The sequence below is a fragment of the Rosa rugosa genome, chromosome 4, assembly GCF_958449725.1.
Source record: "Rosa rugosa chromosome 4, drRosRugo1.1, whole genome shotgun sequence".
In the NCBI taxonomy this organism is placed as follows: Eukaryota; Viridiplantae; Streptophyta; class Magnoliopsida; order Rosales; family Rosaceae; genus Rosa; species Rosa rugosa.
In genome coordinates, this window is record NC_084823.1 from 4392552 (window position 1) to 4409102 (window position 16551).

At 38.1% G+C, this 16551-nt stretch overlaps 1 long non-coding RNA gene, 1 other non-coding gene and 1 pseudogene across 2 annotated transcripts; all 3 read left to right on the forward strand.

Annotated features, from left to right (window-relative positions):
- Positions 1 to 9486: 9486 nt before the first annotated feature.
- On the forward strand, positions 9487 to 10574 carry LOC133741769 (uncharacterized). The gene is made up of 3 exons (XR_009862115.1): positions 9487 to 9642; positions 9754 to 9921; positions 10044 to 10574. It is a non-coding gene; the product is annotated as an uncharacterized LOC133741769 (long non-coding RNA).
- On the forward strand, positions 10365 to 10456 carry LOC133707557 (small nucleolar RNA R24). Its single transcript, XR_009845173.1, has one exon. It is a non-coding gene; the product is annotated as a small nucleolar RNA R24 (small nucleolar RNA).
- A 382-nt stretch (positions 10575 to 10956) lies between the features above and the next one.
- LOC133744200 (uncharacterized) lies at positions 10957 to 16068 on the forward strand (annotated as a pseudogene).
- The last annotated feature ends 483 nt before the right edge of the window (positions 16069 to 16551 follow it).

The following is a 16551-nucleotide window of genomic DNA, read 5'->3' on the forward strand; positions in this document are numbered from 1 at the left end:
GGGGACCCTTGAATTTCACAGTGAGCGTCACTTTCTCATTCACTTTGTGGTCCCAAGATGGTTTATATATGTTGTCTATTTGTTGAAATTATTGATTTATACATGATTCGTTGGGTATATTGATGACTAAACATAATTGGGGTTGAATTGGTTTGTTGTTGTTCTGGGTCTATTTAAATGCATCTGGTGGGAATGGGTCTTTGTTATTCGTTTCTAGTTTGGCTCTATTGTGATTTAATTTATGTTTGTTTGATGCAATTGATGGTGGGAATGGTTGTGTCTGTCTTCACCCAACATTTAATAAAGGGTTATTATCACAAATGGTACCTGAACTTATATTCTATTTTATCGATGGTACCTGAACTTCAATTTTGATCACAACTAGTACCCGAACTTTTCGATTTCATTTTAAATGGTACCTAAGGCCACCTTCAATCACTATTCCGGCCAAAAAAGCCAAATCTAAAAAAAAAACAACAAGTTCAAAGCAAGTCTATTACAAAAAAATCATCACTATATATGATTGCAACCCTTGAAATCATCACTATGATTGCCTCCCATGCCGTTTTTAGTCAGAATAGTGACCGGAGGTGGCTCTAGGTACCATTTAAAATGAAATCGAAAAGTTCGGGTACTAGTTGTGATCAAAATTGAAGTTCAGGTACCATCGATAAAATAGAAGATAAGTTCAGGTACCATTTGTGATAATAACCCTTTAATAAAATAGGAGGAAAAAGTGCAAGTGTGAAACTATGTCCCAGGCCCCATTTTTTAACTAGGGAATTCTTTCATTTAATTAGCAAGGATGATGGTTTCTACATAGGGTTTGTATACGGACATATTAAAGTTTTTTTATTGAGCTTGTTCAATTTATTAAAAAGTAACGATGAGAAAATGATAGCTAAAGGTGAAGAAGTTTCAATTTTTGATTAGTTTCTTTGGTTTGCAGTTAACTTGCCACTTGCAATTAGTAAAAGTACAATTGTAAAATATGAAATGTAAAAGAATATTTGATTGTCTGCAGGTGAGGGTTTTACTCTAGAAATACACCATGGAGGGAGCTTTGTTGATACAGGTGGTGGGCAACACAAATACATTGGAGGTGAAGTTCATTGGCTTGAAAAACTTGATCCCGAAAAGACTTCATGGTTGGAGCTCAACACATTTGCTTGGAGACTTGGTTATAGGGAACCACTAGTTCACTACTGGTTCAAGCACCCATATTTATCATGGTACATCCCCGTAAAAGATGACAATGATGCAGCCAAGATGATTAAATCTATGCCAAAAAATAGAATTGTAGTAATTTATTTTGTTGGTGGAGGTGTTAGGATCGAGGGTAGAGGAAGCTGTGGCAGAGTTAGAGAAGGATGGCTATGAGGAAAAAATACCGCACATATTGTTCAAGCCAGAGATAATTATGGCTAGACTAAGGGCTATCGATGTTGGTCCGAGTTCTTTTGGTCGTACAAGTGCATTTGAATATCCAATTTCTGAATTGAGTGAAGGTTCATTTGGTGGTCTAAGTAGTCAAACAATGGGGCATGGTGTTCTTCACCGTACTGATGGTGAGCTACATGGAGTAAAAGGTGTAGAACAAGACAAAACAGATGATGTAGGAGAATTAACCAAGTTTGTGGATCATGTTGAAGAAGAATTTGAAGATGAAGACTCACAAGATGAGGACTATGTACCTCCAGACCCTTCAGAACCACTAGAGGAAGTGCTAGTTGATAGTGATTATGAAATCTTGCCAGAAGATGATAATGAGTTAGTACATCATACATGTGGTGGATGAAAGACAAGATGATGCCGACTTTAATAAACATGTTGACAATGAAGATGTCTTTGAAGAGTTCCATGACATGGGATATGCAGGTTACATCTCAGACCATTCTAATGATAGTGAAGAGTTGAGGGAGAAAGATGAATTAGATTCAGATTCAGATTCAGATGAGGCATCAAGTAACAGAAAGAAGAAGAAAAAGGTTAAGGTAGGTAGGGCATGGGTTCCAGAAAGGGATATGAAAGACCCAAAATTTGAACTTGGCCAACATTTTGCCAACTCCAAACAGTTCAAGGAAGCTGTGAAGAAATACGCAGTGAAGAATGGGTTGAATTTATCTTTCAATAAGAACACAGCTAAGAAGGTTCAAGTGGTTTGTGGTCCAAAAAAAAAAAGGATAAGTTGGAAGATAGGCCTTGTCAATTTTGGATATATGCTGGATTTATAAACAAGATATCTCCAGAGCTGATGATTAAAACTATGAACTTGGAACATGGTGTTTGTGAGACGCTTCCAAGGGTTAAGATGTGCACATCTACATTTCTTGCAAAAGAATACGTTAACCACTTCAAGGCAGATCCCTATATGTCCAAGAAGTAGTTTCAAGAATTGGTGAATGAAGATTTTGGGCAGTCTATTTCACACAAGCAAGTGATTAGGGCTAGAAAATTGGCAGCAGAAATGAACTTAGGAACTGAGGCTGAACAGTACAACCTACTAGAAAGTTACACTGCTGTGTTGAGGGAAACAAACCCTCACTCAACTGTGACGATGAAGACAGAGATGGCTGGAGGTGTTAGGAAATTCAAGAGGTTTTATGTTTGCTTTGATGCAGTAAAAAGGGGTTGGAAGAAGGCATGTAGGCCATTCATAGGACTTGATGGGTGTCATATCAAGTCTAACTATCCCAGACAACTACTTTCAGCTGTAGGCATTGATGCAAATAACGGTATGTTTCCTATTGCTTATGCAGTAGTTGAGATAGAGAATAAGGAAACTTGGACTTGGTTTATGGAATATCTGGTGGAAGATCTTGAGCTAGATCATGGGCCTAAGTATGTGTTTATGTCGGATAAGCAAAAAGGATTGCTTGATGCAGTGGAACAAATGGTCCCTGGTTCTGAACACCGGCATTGTGTGAGGCATCTTCACAATAAATTTAAGAAGAAGAATCCGGGAATTGAGTTGAAGAACTTACTTTGGGCAGCAGCAAGGGACACACTAATGGTCTGGTACAACAAGCACATGAATGAGATGCTAGAAGCTTCAAGTGCAGCTGTAAAATGGTTGGCTGATCATGATGGACCAGAACACTGGAGTAGATCACACTTTACTGAGCATTGTAAGTGTGATATGCTTCTCAACAATACGAATGAATGCTAGAACTCGGTCATTGCAGAGTGTAGAGACAAGCCTATTTTAGTGGCCTCACCGCGCAAACGGCCATCTTCTCACGAGTATCTGCTAAGGCCAAGCCGGCTTTTACCCATGTTTGTAGATAAGGTCAGCCATGGTCGTCGAAGCTCCAATCCCAGATTGATATCAACACTCCTCTGCCAACTCCTCCGGTGTTGTGGAGAAGGAAGAAGACAAATTTCCCAATGGACTGTTCTTTATATAAAAACCCCTCATTCACACTCTCCTCTATGACTCTCTCTCTCTCTCTCTCTCTCTCTCTATCTCTCTCTCTTTATGTGAGGTGTAGTTTCTCTCCCTGCTTTAATTCGTGACAGGACATACCTCGAACTTCACCCTGAAACCCGAAGTGGCCCTGTGGGGCCCACCTTAAGAATGACTTTACCGAAAATTCGACAGCGTCACCCTTAAAATGGACTACCCAAAACCTGTATCAAACCCATTTACACTTCTAAACAACCATACTTATACTCATGGAGCCACCCTGCTCCCTAAATGCCATCAATTCCACTTTCACATAATACAAATCTCATCTTAACAATATTAATTCTACAGGTTATTAGAGCAATTCTAAAAAAATAAAAGATATACAAGAATATAGAAATAAGAGGGTAAAGGATCGATAGATCCTACAATGTGGAAACAGTGACAACTATGCCTCAACTCCATGTACGCCCGACCTCAACTAATCTCACTTGCAAACTGGGCATTTGAAACCGAAGGGTCCAGGGGAAAGTAATTGAAAAACACGTTAGAGTGAGTGGAAAAAAATAAATAATCGAGATAATTTAAGTTAAATAAGCTTTGATACTTTCCCACAATTTGAATTATTTACAAAAATCTCGATGCATGCCACATTTATAAAATATATTTCTCGCCACACAAAAAGTTCGTGAAAACATCTCAGCCTTGCTGGTTAAAAGAATCGGACTAGCCTCGCTAGTCAAGTAATAGTAAAATATGGGGAAGAAATTATCACCATACGGGTAAATGAGCCCCTCAGGTTCTACCCTCGACTGCCACTCACACACAGAGTATTTGATGAGGATAACTACTAACCTCGACTACCACCCACGTGAGGAGGAGAATAAATCACCTCGACTGCCACTCACAAACACAAAATAAGTGAGGAGGAGACACTAATAGAACGATCCAAGTATGGTGAAGAAAACATTCAAAACCCAGTAAATCCATAAGGCTTCCCCATAAATCTCGAAATAAGGCACGAGTACAATTTCCATCCATACTCGGAAAATCTCATAAAAGAATATGTGTATTCCAATGACGTGCCTCACATGCTAAAATATTCCCGAATCCAAAATAAACAGGCCTGAAATAATATATAATTATAATTCCCTAAAAAAAAATCCCATTTCCGATAATAATCCAGAAAACTCAAAATCGACTAATAAAATATAATATTGATTTCTGAAAATCATCTTGAAAAATATTCGTTTAATCACATAAATCATAATTTCAAATAATAATCATATATCGGAGATAAACCATCGAAAGTTCAATATCGAAATAAAAATAGTAACAAATCATATGCTCAAGTTATAGCAAAATGATAAATAAATTAATTAAATCATTATTTAGGGAAAATCATAGCATGCATCATTATTTAAAACAAAAGTCCACTTACAGTATTATTTAGGCGACCACGCATATGAGTTTCTTCGTCTAGCAGTAGCTCGGTACATCGCCCTGTACACATAATTATATTTCGTAAGCAACGATTCGCAAAATAAATACGATTCTAAAATGAACCCTTGTAAACCAACATCTCCTTTTCTTCTCGGATTCAACCCAAACTTTTCTATCAACAATTATTCATCTTAACTTCCTTCCGCTAGCTTCCCTCTAACTGCAACACTTCCAATTCACAATTTTCCCAATTTATTCTCAACACCAAATCCCAATTTCTCATATAAAATTCTACAACTTTACTTGGACTAATACGTACTAACACATCCTAGGAAGTATGATAAAGCTTAAAAAGGATAAAAATGGTTATGAAAGACCGCCGGAGGAGCCGCGGTGGCTCAAGGTGGCCGGAATTCCAACTTCCAAAATCTTCAAATTTATATGCAATATTATACTCAAAAGAAAGCCCATGAGGTAAGGAATAACTTTATACCTTGGGATTTCTCCAAATTCTCGACGGTTTGGCAGAAAATCAGAAACTAGCTGGAACTCAATTTGCTACAGTAACCTTCTTGGCTTCGATTCGTCGTCTATGGTGAATGATAGAATGCAAGGCATATATGGATGGAAACCTTGTTGCAAGACGAAGAGATTGATACCAATTTAATGGCCATAGGTGGCCGGACGAAGCGGCGGTGATGCTGGAAAGCTACGCCGGCGAGAGAAGACGAAATCTGGAAATTTTCGAGACTTTCCCGAAATGGAAAGTCAGATTGCTATTTATAGACACGAATTCAACATAATTACAAAATTGCCACTGACTTGAAACCCTTATAATGTTATAACTCCGATTTTAGCGTGCCTTACGTCTTCTAACTCGGTTTAACGTCCTCTACAACTTTCATGAAGGAAGTTTCCTCAAAAACTGAGCCGAACAAAAAGTCAACTTTTAGAGCCACTAAATGATCAAAATGCAGGTGAAAAGTAAAGATTTTATCCGTTTACCTTCCAAATGACCAGTAAACTGGTAAATAAAGGTTCGGGATGGAACAATTCGTGTCTTGAGTTTTGATTACTATTTATTTCAAATGGGTTTTTGAAAAAAAAAAAAGTAGGTAGGTTATTTGCACAAATCGAACTGAGAAAATTGTGAAAAGCTGTTGATATTTTGCGCAGATCGTCATTGTTGTTTTAACTTTCCGAATAGAGTGGGCTGAGTTTTTAATTTCAATTGCAAAATCTAGGGTTTTTAAAATTGAATCTGCAGATTGTGGTTGTTGCTAAGGTAGGAAGTGCTGGTCAGGATGGAGAAGAAGTATCTGATAGGCAGTACACGCTCTATAAGGAGGTCGGCCAAGGTGTAAGCGCCTCTGTACACCGTGCTGTATGAAAGCCCTTTAATGAGGTTGTCGCCATCAAAATCCTCGACTTCGAAAGAGATAATTGTGATCTAGTACCAAATTCAATGTTTTTATTTATTTTCTAATATTTCTTTTGTTATTGGTAATTTGATCCATGAATGATAGCAACTATATATGTGAGCAATAAAGATTTGATTAAGCTATTGCCTCATTTGGTTTGGGAATTGGAATTGTTCACGGGTTACTAACTATGTCATAATGGATGGATATTGCTTAGAGAAGTTGATGTACTATGTAGTTTGGAAGATACAGAAACAACTAGCTTAGTTTTATTGATAATGATCCAATTGCAAATGAGATTAGGTATTTGCCTAGATTATCCATGAAATATCTTGTAACATTGTTTCATATGTGCATTATCAAAGAGGAAACAGTTGATATTGGGAATTATAGCACAATTGTACCAACGGGTTGGCTCATCGAAGAGGAAGAGATTGATGTTGGGGATTATAGTAAGATTGTATCAATGGGTTGGTTCATCGAAGAGGAAGCAATTGATGTTGGCGACTACAACAAGATTATACCAACGGGCTGGTTTTAATATTAGACTATCTTGTTGAATTAATTTTCTTTAAAGGATAGCATAAATTGTTGTTGTGTTGTAATAAATTTACAATTTCTGGAATGGTTTCATTCTCAACTGAACTCACAAGTAGCGGGTCTCCGCGACCTACTCTCTTCTTCAATTGACCTTCTCGCTCGTCCGACTGCGCCGCCATGCCGAGCGGGCCTCTAGCTTTGCCGGTATGCGCCATGTGGTCGGACGGGACTAGTTTTTTCTAGGATGCATCTGGATGTGTTCATGACCTGGATCCGGTTTGGTGATCAGATCGATTTCGACTTATTGGTTACGGGCTGGCGAGGGGATCGAAAGATTTTGGCGATTGCAGGAAGCTTAAGGAGGGCAATCTGATTGGATCTCAATTTGGTAGAGGATATGCTCAAATGCAGATGGGGTGGCTGTGTGGATTGGTTATGGCGACGGGATGAGTCTGGTTGGGCTGGGTCGATGTGCGTTGGTGGGGTGGTCACCCTGTGTGCGACGGAGCCTGTGACTTCGATGGCTACCAATGGTGGCTTCGACGGCGTTTTTGGCTTGTGGTGCTGGTGCTTTGCTCGTCGCCGGGGTTCTGGGCTGATCCTAGTGGTTGGGCTTAGGTGCTTGGGCTTTGTCCTTGGGCAAGGTCTAGTGGTCATGTTGGTTGGACCTCTTGTTTTAGTTTTCTTGCCTAGCGTTTCTAGTGGACTTAGAGGCTTCTGCCTATTATAGCTTTTTCTCTAGTTTAGTCTGTCACATGGATTTTGATCTTTGTCGGCTTAATTCTTAGTTTCTCTAGTTGTACACCAATTGAGGTCTCTAGGCAACTAGATTAACTATTTTAGGGGAGTTAAGTTGTGAGGGTTTGGGTCCTTTGATTTTTAGGCTCGAATAAGTGAGCTCATTTTGTTTATAATGAGGGTTATCTGTCATACTGCTTGGCGGCTTGTGCCATTTATGATTTTGGTGTGAGACAACATATGATGTAGTGATGTACATGCCTTCTGGCCATAGATAAATTAATGAAATGATCCTTTCCTAAAAAAAAAAAAAATTACAATTTCTGGAAACTCTTAAGGCTAGGGAAACAAAACAACGTTGTATAAACTTGACATTTCTCAGTCATTGTACTTTTTCGAGCACTAGGTCTCCAGAAATCAAACTTGCACCTTTGCATGAAACGAGAAATCGCCTCCTGAACTAACATACTCGTCGAAGTCGAGTTCCTTTTTAACTTGAATGTACGTCTCTCATTAGTTTGGTTTGAACTGAGATTTGCTAGCTAGGTTAATTCATACAAGTTAGTAGAAAGCTTCCTGACCAGAATAGATCCCAGGTAAGTACCGCTTCACTTACGTCTTGAACTAGATTGAAAACATTTGATAGTTAATCATCTTTAACTCTCAGTTCTCTTCTGGCTATTCCCTGTAGTGAATTTATTCGTAGTAAGAGATTAATCAAAACTCATTTGGGCTATAAGGACCCTTAATAACTCAAAACATATTGCAACATTATATATAGAGGACCCCAAGAATGACTCGATCGATTGTGATAAGGAGAGTTAGCAATGCATTTTATTGGGTCAAATTGTATCCCCACATATTGATAAATAACTAAACATTGTAAATTCTACATCCCCATCTCCGTAAACTTAAATTGGTAAAAATAAAATAAAATAAAAATTCTCGGACCATGATTTCCATCCCCAAAAGTAGATCATATTAGATTGAACTAAAATGGACAGACACACACACACAGGGCCCTTCTAGTGAGGGATCCATTTTTTTGGTCTTTTCTAGGGATAGGGCATTAGACCAAGTTTTCGATCATATTTTAACATCTTAACCTTTCAGATTTTAGGTCCAAATGTATAGATCACTTCTGCAAATTTTCAGCCAAATTGATTATCGTTAAGGCAATATTCAAAACGGCGACTTAAGATTATAAGTATGAACGGTTCAAGTTTGACAGATTTGGTTCGTTCATTGATTTATTCTAGTTTGATACCTTAACGATCACCAATTTGGCTTAAAATTTGCAGAAATGATCTATACATTAGGACCTAAAAACTGAACGGTTGAGATGCCGAAATGTAATCGAAAAGTTGGTCTAATACCCTATCCCTATATATATATATATATATATATATATATATATATATATATATATATATATATATATATATATATATGATTAATTTAAGTTTACCCCCCTGAGGTTTGGGGGTGTCATCATTTCACCCCCAAACTCTTAATTTCACTTTTTTACCTCCTGAACTTTCCAATTTCAATCAACCGTGTCCAATTTCTCCTATTCCGTCCAAATTGGACGTTAACTCTGACCTTTGAGGGCTAAAATGGTCATTTCAAGATTAAAAAAAAAAAAAAAAATTCCTTTTTGTTTTGTTTTTTTTTTTTTTTTTAATTTTGTCTTCAACCTATACACCACAAGTTATAATAGGTTTATAAAAAGGGCCAATGATAAAAGAGGTCATTTTAAAGTGCCTTATTATAATTCAGAACACACAAATGTCCCTATGATAATTAAGGTCATCTCCTTACAACCTGCCACTAAAAGTAACAATAATTACAAAAACTGCCATGGACATCTCTCTCTTCCTCCCTTTACCCAAGCCCGGGTTCAGTGAACCCTTATCCATTCAAACTCATTCATCTCTCTCTCTCTCCAATGGCGTCCAGTACGCCCGGTCTCCCTACGCCGTCGTTTCTGCGCTTATTCGCCGGAGCGGGAGCTTCGAATCGGCCCTGTAGAGATGGAGAGATCTGGTAGAGGCGGTGCCGATTTTCGGGAATTGCTTCGGAGATCCTCAGGAGGTCCGATTTCATTCTTGAGCTTTACGAGAGTTATTCCTGCTTTGTGATTTTTGTAGCTAGGGATTCTAGTCTTGTATTTATCTAATAATCCATTTGTATCGGTTCGTACAGCTTTTGCTTGGTTCCAATGGCCACCGTTCTAGGACAGTTGATCTAGGAGATTGTCAAGAAAACAACTCCTTGGTCAAGCAGTTCGGCTGGAGCCAAGCCGGCGTCCGTCGGTCCGTTTCAACAAGGAGCCTAACAACCTCTACAACCTCCACTCCTAAAAGCATTCCGGTAATTTTACTCCGCCTCAGAAAATAACAAACCCTAGGATTGATTTGTTCTAATTCATCTAACAATAAACACTACAAATATGTGGTTTTGTTGTGATTCGATTTGGATTGTTTGGTGAGCAGGTTTGGCAAACAAGAAGACTGTTGAGTATTCAGGCTGCAGGCAAAGACCAGTCTGTGGTGCTCGCCACCACCAAGACCAGGAAGCAGAACAAGCCAACCAGTTTGGTTCACAAGTATGTGATGAGGAAGGATTTTCGTCTCACGGCCAAGGCTGTCACAAACCAGGTACCGAATACTCCATTCACTGTTCTGTGGAATTAAATGAATGATAATAACAATGATGTATGTGATGCGTTTAGTTTTCTAATGTAAATGTGGTGTGGTACTCCGGTTGCCTTGAGTGTGTTGACCATTTGGTAGTTCCGACTATTTTGCACCTTACTAGCAGTGATGAGCAGCTAACATATAAGAAGATCTCACTTTGTGGGAGGTTTTCAATGAAATTTATTTGTTACGCTTGGCTTCTGAGCAGACATTTAGGTATAATGATTATGATGCAAGGGATGATATAATTAAGGGAAGCGTTAGGGAATTTGGAGTTGGAAAAAAAAAATCATATCTTGTTGCTATAGGGTCCAGCTGATTTAACTATTTTTTGTTCTTTTGCTGAATGACTAAAGCAATTTTGGTTGAGTTCCACTTATTTGTCCTATTGCTGCAGAATGAACAAACTGAGGTGCTTAGTTTGTTATTAGGATTGTGCATGAATTAGCTATCAATGTAAAGTTGTCTCCCTCTAGGTTCAATTTTTTGTTGGACTCTGATAGAATTTGGTAGTCGTTGGGTTTCGATGCATGTTTTGGTCAAACAGTAGTTTGTTTGCATTTTGTCCTTAACAATGGAGTTTGTTCAGAACGGAATTTGATTTTTCTCAAGGTCACCATTTTATCTCCCTAGGTGGAGTAACTTATATGTGTCAATAATATAGGAATGAAGTGATAGGATATGTGAAAACTAACTGAAAACTAACTGAAATAAAATTCCTGTACAGGTCTGGAATTCTACCCTTTTTACATGGAACTTTAACTGAGTTTTTTAGGGACAGAAAAGAAACAGCCAATATACTTTTTAGGAGGAAATTAACTTGATTCTTCATCTATTCTCAGGTCCAGCGAGATCTGTATCTTTTACTTTCAAGGTTTATATTCTTTTATAACTCAGGTAGGCTTTCTGGTAAAGAATTTTCAACCCCTGAAACAATAAATTGCAAATTCTTCTGTAATGTGTTGATTCATGCAGTTGACAAACTTGAGAGCTTCTTAAGGCACTTTCCCGTTTTCCCGAATGCTTTTCTGGTTGGTGGTCTTGCAGACTTCTTTGTTATTGAACTTGCAGATCAGGTAAATTTTGAAAAATTCTCTGGACTTCAGGAGCATGTTTTTTTTCCTAAGTTATTTCCTATTGTTAACATATTGCATTCGTACAAATATAGTTTTCCGTTTAAAATGAGTTGATGTTCTCTTTACTGGTCAGCTTCAAAAATTGAAGGTGGAACCGGTATTGCTCCATTACTTTTCAGTTTTCACACATTAAAGTTCTCCAGGGTAATATTTTTAACCATTTTACATCGTTTGTGATTCAAAGATTCATATGAATATTATTATATTTACCAGTATTCTGATCAATGTACATTTGTTATTTGATAGGCATGGAGCTGAGAATGGCCACAAGTACAAGGTTAAAGACTTGTTTGTATAGCTTCACTTCTCCTGGTGGTCCAATGTACCCTACAAGAGTTGTTCGTCATGCTGCCTGGGATGCTTTAGATTTGCTTTTTCCAGTGAGTAGATCTGATCCCATCACAGTTATTTTTTAAAACCAGAAACTTTGCTGCAAATTTAGGAGATGGTATTCTGTTCTCACTTTTTTCAGTTATCTCTTGATTTTAGATTGGCAATAAGCTCAAGAAGTTTGCGACTTGTAAATATGTTACATATTTGTCAGGAGCATGAACTATCAAAATGTAAGATGACTATGATTCAGCAAGTGTTTATCTACATGAACTATCAGATTACTGGAATTGTTTTTGGTGATGTATTCCTTGGCCTGGTGATGCAATTTAGCTCCTTTTGCAGTTTTCACTGTTGACCACGAAAAATCACAATCACAATACGTTGTGACAAAACTCCTCTATATATCTTTTCCTTCCCGATTCATATCTTGTTTTCTGTAAATAAAATATTAAAAATGTCTTTTATTCTTTGAGTATGCTAGGTAATAAGACTTTAGATTATGCTTGAATGCTTCTGTGGGTATTATCATGTTCTTTACATATGACGAATTTAGGTACCTGAATAATACGAGTCAATAAAATTTGAATAAGCAACATTGCCTTTTCTATAACAGACTTGGTTGAGGTAGTAGTGCTATTGTCTCTCTTAAATGTAGGTTTACTTGCCTAGTTGTCTGTAATGAAACTTTTCTTTTATTCCTATTTGTTAATTGTGGTGACCCGAGAGGGGGTCCCACAGCGCCGCGACTCCGAGCCAATGAGGAATCAACATGTCACGAATGACATCTCGATAGCTCATCAACCCGAAACCGCAAGGCCTTTTGAGTTTAGGTTGTTGGTTTACAAAACACTTTCTTGGACAAATCATTCTAGCAACCTAACAACACATTTTCAAAAGCGGAATTCGAAATGGGCTAAGGGTTTTGGGCTTGCAATCGGAGCCCAATTTGGAAAATAAAACACATCTCTAAGTAACGACAAGTATGGGAGACGCGCCCCAGGGTTACGGGCCTCCCGGAATTTTTGTAAACGAGTAGGAAATAAATAAAAAGTAAATAAACAAGCTACTACAAAATCCGATTAAGGACCAAAACCTTCTTTTGATAAAACTAAAGAGAAATGCGCCAAGCCGTGCCATGTGCCTCCCCTGTACGCTTCCCGACCACATGCTCGAAACCTGCACACTATAGTAGGGGTGAGCTTTCGTCCTCGCATGCCCAGTAGGGGCCGACCCAACCATGCTAGGTTTGAAAAATAATATACTTGAAAATATTTACTACATAATATTGTGCACGTTTATCGAAAAATGTTTTAAGAAAAGTGGCAACCACAAACATTTGTTTTCTTTCATAAAACATGTGCAGTATGCTTCACACACTTGGAGCTCCGAGATACTTACCTGCCGGCTAAAGTAAAATAAATCCGTGACCGACCTGGTTCGTCCTGAGTATGAGAACCGGCCAACTACTCTGTAGTACTTCCGACTACAAGTAGCGAAAGTGTCCATTTCCTGGCCCTGAGTCTCCTATGACTGGTTCACTGTCTATACTCACTTTTTTTTCTCGACAAACATAGGAGCACGGCCCCCTCCGGAGGTTCACGGTTATCGACACCGTGGGATCCCTAGGAATCTACGCGTCTAGGTCCCATTCACTTTCAGGTCACAAGTACACACATACAAGGGTACAGTATCTCAACATGCAAGTCTAGCCTCGGTTTTCACAATTTGCAATTATCAGTTCTGAAAACACATGTATCACGAGGCATCGACTAATGAACAACCAAAAACGTACTTGCAGGCAACATAATATTATACTAGAGCATTCCACATATAACGAAAAGCCTCTAACAAGGAAGGGACAGCTCACCCTACCTGGAAATGCCGGCGTATTCCACAATCTGGTGCTTTCCGCTTAAGCTTCCTTAACGATCGTGTTTCCTAAACCATTACTTAGTTTGTAAGTAATTATTCAGGTAAACATCATGATCAACTTTAAGTATTCCTTTTTATTTCAATGAGGCCATTAATTACTTCATTTAACCTTTACCAATTTGGGAAACTAACTTCTTTCTTGAAAAGGAAAAACGTCCTTATCGCTCCGCTAAACTATCGTCAATCCGAGCGACCAAAGTCGAGTCGATCCTCACGTTTTACGAGGTCGGTCAACCCTGGTCAACTCTCGGAGTTGACTTTTGACCGTTGACTTTGACTTCTGACTTTTGACCAAGTATTCCCTTATTTACCATTATTTCTTATTTATCAAAAATAAATAAGTAAATAATTATAAATAATGTTTTACTCTTATTTTTACCCATTTACTTCTCCTTTTTCACCTTTTTACTTTTACCAAGACTTTTACCTCCACACTTTCACTTTTACCTTTTACCTCCTTTTTACCGAATTTACCTTTACTTTCACCTTCTTCACTTTTTACCACTTTACCAAGGTAAAACTCATTTAATTCAACTTTTACTCTTTTCTTCATTTTCTTTATTTTCTTCCAAAAATAAAGCCATTTCTTTTCTTCTTCCTTTTCTTTTTCTTTTGGCCAAAATAACACAACAACAATCACCAAATCTTCAACACCAATTTCCAATCCTTTGAAAATTAGATCAATAAAATCCTACTAATTAAACTCTCTTCAAAACTCTATTTTTCACAATTTTTCCAACAACAACAATATCTCAACAAAATCAAAATCAACCAAATAAATTCCAAAAATTCTAGGGTTTGTCCAAAACCCATTCCTTACCCTTTCTTCTTCAAAACTCACGGCCTAAGCTTCCTCCATGGCCTTCTTCACCTACAAATCCGTCCATCATCAATACCACAACCAAAAATTGCGAAACAAGGTTGCATGGATAGATCCTTACCACAAATCCTTGTCAAACCCATAGCCTAGCTTGATGGTTCAAGGAGAAATCGGGTTCATGCAAACAAAATCACAAACCCAAATCAAAAACTCGGATTTAGGAAGAAAGATGTATAGATCGAAGGAATATAGGCTAGATTAGGATGGAAAATACCTTGATTTGAGCTTGGAAAGAAGAAATCACAAAAGCCCCAATTTTAGCTTCGGGTTCTAGGGTTTTTGGGGGATTAAATGGCTAAATTTCATGATTTTGGTTGGAGAAATGGAAAGAGGGAAGGAAGAGGAGAAAATCTGAAAATTTTGGTTGAAATCCGGATTCCGGCGGCAGCCGGCGGCTAGGTGGCGGCGGCGATTTCCGGCGAGAGTCTAGAGAGAGAGAGTCTCGGGTAGAGAGAGAGAGAGCTGAAGGAAAATGAGGGAAGTGGCTAGGGTTTGAGAGGGATGTGTTCTTTAAATACCTCTCCCAAATTTAATTGTGAAAAGTCTAATTCGCCCCTCCTTTTGGGCCAAGTGGGCTTGGGCTGCTCCAACTTTCTTTTTCTCTTAATTTCCTCAAGCCCAATCCGAAAATTACATCTTCAAACATCCTTTCGGGAAAATTTTCCGGGCTTGTCCTAAGCCTCGATACTTAAAAAAAATACTTTTCTAGACCCAGATTGGATTTTCTCTAATTTCTTAATCCTTTTAATGGCCTCATAATCTTAATCTGATCTCGAATACATTCGTACCTTACGAATACGTAATTTCATACGTTATACGACAAATTAAAATAACAAGAAAAAGTACAAAGTTAAAATGTTCTCCTTTCAAATTTGCTTCGGCGATCTTTTTGCTGCAATGAACTTTAGTACCTTCTAGGCCCAAATGAAAGTACTTTGGCCCAAACTTAAATTGTCGGCCCAATAGGTGGTCTCGATACCAAAATAATTTCCAAAATAAATTCCTTCACTTAAATTACCTTGCGGAAAAATCTTATTGGCGAAAAATTACATTCTAAAAATTAAACAAAATTTTCGGGGGCTCACATTAATGTCACCTGACATTGTGTACTTGTCAACAAACTGAATTATTCCATTGTTAATTGCTACATTTGACAAATTTGGCAGGTGATTTCAAGCTGTTGAGTAGCTTGAAAGTTTTGTGGGTCGTAGAGTTACAGAGAGAAGTAGAGAAGCAAAGGAGCGCTAGATCAACAAGAAAATCAGAATGAGTGGAGGCGGCATGGAAGCGGTGTCGTCTAGGCCACAAGAGGCTAATGGCCAGCACAAGAGGAATTTGCTATGGGAACTTTCTTGTGGTCCAACTAGCCCTTGCTGTTGTTCTTGTATCTAGTATGAGAGATTATACTTTTGTTAGACGACTTTGTTAATTGTTTTCACTTAGTATGGTAATTGATTTGTTACTGATGTCTACCTAGCTAGTTGATCTTTGTGTGATGTTCAGTAATGATATCTGGGTTTTGCTGAGCTTGGTATGTGTATTTTGTTCGATTAATAAACTTGATTCTTAGTTTCATTCAAAAAAAAAAAAAAATGAAAAAGAAGAAAAGAGGTTTGTGGGTCCACTTGGCATACCAAACCAACCTAAAGTCATTGGCCATGTCACAGTTATGAACATGTCAATGACCATGTCATTGTTAATTTCTGGTCAAGTCACTGTTAATCTCAAGTCATTGACAAAGTCACTGCCCAAGTCACTAATAACCACAAGTCAATAGCCATGTCACTATCCATGTCATTGTCAATCCTTGCCCAAGTCACTGTTAACCTCAAGTCATTGGCAAAGTCACTGACCACGTCACTTTCAATCCCTGACCAAGTTATTGTTAATCTCAAGTCATCGGCAAAGTCACTGACCATGTCGCTGTAAATCCTTGGTCAAGTCACAGTTAAGATCAAATCACCAACAAAGATGAGCCACATCACATAATGTTAAGGAGGAAATTGGGGGCCATGTCACAGTT